This window comes from Eulemur rufifrons, chromosome 5 (assembly GCF_041146395.1).
Source record: "Eulemur rufifrons isolate Redbay chromosome 5, OSU_ERuf_1, whole genome shotgun sequence".
Classification (NCBI taxonomy): Eukaryota; Metazoa; Chordata; class Mammalia; order Primates; family Lemuridae; genus Eulemur; species Eulemur rufifrons.
Window position 1 is genome coordinate 1,789,551 of NC_090987.1, and position 3,669 is coordinate 1,793,219.

At 35.5% G+C, this 3,669-nt stretch overlaps 1 pseudogene; it reads left to right on the forward strand.

Annotated features, from left to right (window-relative positions):
* Positions 1–2,108: 2,108 nt before the first annotated feature.
* Positions 2,109–2,266, forward strand: LOC138383573 (U2 spliceosomal RNA; annotated as a pseudogene).
* The last annotated feature ends 1,403 nt before the right edge of the window (positions 2,267–3,669 follow it).

Sequence of the window (3,669 nt, forward strand, 5' to 3'; positions counted from 1 at the left end):
GAACTCACATGGTCTGTGCGTGTTATGTCCATTGTATCTACTCGCTCGAAGAACCATGGGCAAGAAGGAGGCGACAGAGTGCTGGCGTGGGGGCGGGCTGCGTGGAGAGGACCCGGCATGCCGGCGGCCCGCACGGAGCTCTAGGCAGAGCTGACATCCGTGATACTTTCATGCTTCCCTGGCTTGGTGTTAGTCATTGGTTTCTGCTTCCCTTGTCCCTAATTAGAAATGGTCTAAATAAAGAGCAAAACTGGCAGATGGGAATTTCACTTTGGTTGTTGTTGGGTTTTATTCCCATGCCTGTGTGCTGGGTCAGAGGTTAACCAGCAGCATCCAACACGCAAGTTTCACAAGAGCGGGAAAGGAGGAGAAAGAATCCCAATAAATCGCACACTGATAGCCTCGCTCTGCCCAAGGAGCCGCATGGCAGTTTCCTTAGCGCTCCATCCGTGGAGATCAGATTCTGTAAGAGGACAATGGAACACAGTGAACACGGAACTCTGGCGGGGCCAACTGGCTCCACACGCTTGGGAGCAATTTGGCACAATGCACCCAGTGCTACAGGAAAAATGTTCAGGTCCTTCGACATTCTACTCTTCTCTTTTAAGTATTTGCACTGTTTTATGACATATATTTTTATCTTTATAAGAGGAATATCTACTTGTAAAAAATTCAAACAACTCAAAAGACTAAAAAACAAGAGTAAAATTTTCCGTAATTCCCTTAGACTCATAGCTGCAAGTGTTTTGAGTGTTTCCCCAGACTTTGTACCACCCATCTGGAAATCGATGTGTGTGTGTGTGTGTGTGTGTGTGTGTGTATGTCTAGTAATTCATAGTGTGCATGTGTACAATAATGGTAGAAGTATGTGTGATAGATAAATATGTATGTTACCTTAACAAAAAAGAGTTCATATGTGTTCTGCTCTGTGACTTAAAAATGTGCTGTGGACATTCATACACGCAGTGTAGATCTACCCCATTTTTACTAGCAACAGCACAAAATTGCAGTATATGACAATAGTTTATTTATTCAACCTCTTTTTGGTGAGCATTTGGATTTTTCAAAATTCTCACTGTTAAAAATTCTTTAGCATATATCATTATATATATATATGTATTGAAAATAAGATTCAGTGCATGTGTTGAGTGTTTTTACTTCTTATAAATAGAAATGCCATGTCCAAAGGTATGCATATTTAACATTTTGATAGACATTGTTCACCGTCCTCTACAAAATATGGGGTCACATAACAGGATGTGCCTATTTATTCACAACGTCACCAGAAAAGTTATATTCATATTTTAGTCTTTGCCCACCTGACAGATGAAAATTATTACCCGGCTCTTCTCACTTGCATTTCTTTGATTGTTGTTAAACCTCAGCACCTTCCACACACACGCTTGTTGGCCGTTTGTGTGTCTATTCCAGGGATCAGTCATGTGTTCTGCATATTCCTCTCTTGGTCTACCTTTTCCTTGTAAAGCTTTTTCACTTGTATATATTAGAGAGGTTAGCAGTTTATTGAATAAGGTACACATATTTTTGCCATTCATCATTTACAATATCTTTGGCCAAATCAATTACTGTTTTTCCTTTTTTTTTTTTTTTGGTCTTGGTCTTATGCTAAAACAACAATAATAAAACTTTCCACTCCCAAAATTATTTCCTCTAGTTTATATTTTTATTTTTTGATATATGTACTTTTTAAACCATCAATAATCTATGAGGTAGGCAGCCAAATTTTTTCTTTTCCTCTAAAGATTATCTAACGCCTTTTTAGTATTTATTGTATAGTCACGTGTTGTTCCTTTGATTTGAGACATCATCTTTATCATATATTTATAAAATTCCAAAATGAGCATGGATCTATTTCTGTACTCTTTATTTTATTCCAAAAATCATTTGTCTCCCTGTCCATTAGAAATGACCACCAGGCAGGACTGCCTGAGACCCTCACTCTCCTCTTTCAAACTTCCCTGAGCTACCCCGGTGCATTTTCACTTTCAAATGAACTGCATATTTTTCCATACAAAAATGAGATTTGAGTTGAACTTGCAGTTTGAGATTAATTTAGGGGGAATAAACTTCTCTAGAATACTGATTTCATCGCTTCTCGGCCTTTTGGCTAAGATCAAGTGTAGAATACTGATTTCCTCATGTAAGCACAAGGTACACTCACTATTTTTCATAGGTTCTCTTTTGTATTTTTCAATATAATAATTTAGTTTAATGCATATACATTTCTTGTTATGCTAAATATCAGGCGTGAAATAGTGATATTATTGTGAATAATTACACATAGAAAATATAACAGAATTTTATATGTCCATATGCATGTTAAAAGATAATAATTTTGTATACTTTAACAACTTTTCTGAACACATAATATTTTTTTGGTTAAGTTTTTGGACATTTTTAAGTTTTCAATGATATAAACTATTTATAAAAATAATATTAGCTTTTAATTTCCAGTATTTTCATACCACTATTTTCTTGCAGTAAACCTTCAAAATAGATAAAGACAAGACCAGTAGACCAAGCTGTCTGTTTCTCTTTTAAGTCTTCAATGGCTTTCTACAAATTTCTTTCTATTAATAATTTTAATTAATAAGGGTCTTCATCAGGAATGGATGTTGAATTTTTAATTGTGATTTTAACGTCTGTCTCAATGATCATAGTATTTGTCTAATTGATGTATATAGAATTACTCTTACTTTCCTAGAATAAAACCTACTTGCTTGTGGAGTAGTATCTTTCTAATACACTGCAGGATTCTCTTGGCTGATATTTTTAATTAAAAATTTTGCATTAATTTTCATAAATGATTTGGTATGAAGCATCTCTCTCTCTCTCTCTTTTTGTTTGTTTGTTTTAATCTTTTTTGAAATGTCTTTATACAAGTTTAATGTGAGGATCAGCACATCCTTGTAAAATGAATTGTCATGCTCTGAAAGTATAACCTAGGAATCACCTGTTTTTTGGTTTTATAGAATTTTCCTCTAAAACTACTGAATACATCTTTGATATCTTTTAAATTTTGCTTATGACTATTGGTCATTTGTTCCACCCATCCTAAAGAAATAATGGGAAAATACACAATGTAGGGGTGTTCACTGAAGCATTGTTTTTATTAGTGAGAAGCTGGAGCCAACTCAGTGTGCCACATAGGGGAGTAGCTAAGCTGTCATGAGTCATGTATCAGATGCGTGTGCAGCCACTAAAAATAACAGACATGGAAAGTACATAGTAACACAAAGAATTTAGGGTACAAAAGTGAATCTATATTATCATTTTAACTCTGTAAAACATACATGTGTGAAAAAGAAGCCTATCTGTGAAGTGATTTTATGGGGTTATATTAATAGATTGTTTACTTTCTATTAAAAAAATTTCCAAGCTTTCTGTAACGTGCTGGAAATGCTAACAGCAAGGACTTGGGAGTCCACTGCCCGCTTCTGATTCTGATTCACCCCTACAGGGTCATAACCCTGTGGGCAAATCCTATAACCGCTCCCTGCCTCAGTTTCCTCACCTATCAGGTGTGAAGATTAGGCACCCTAATGTATTTATATAAACACACACAAGAGTTTCTGGCATGATGCAAATGCTATCTTAAGTGTTTGCAAGTTTTATTAAAAACATTAAAAGACAGAACAAAGGTAATTA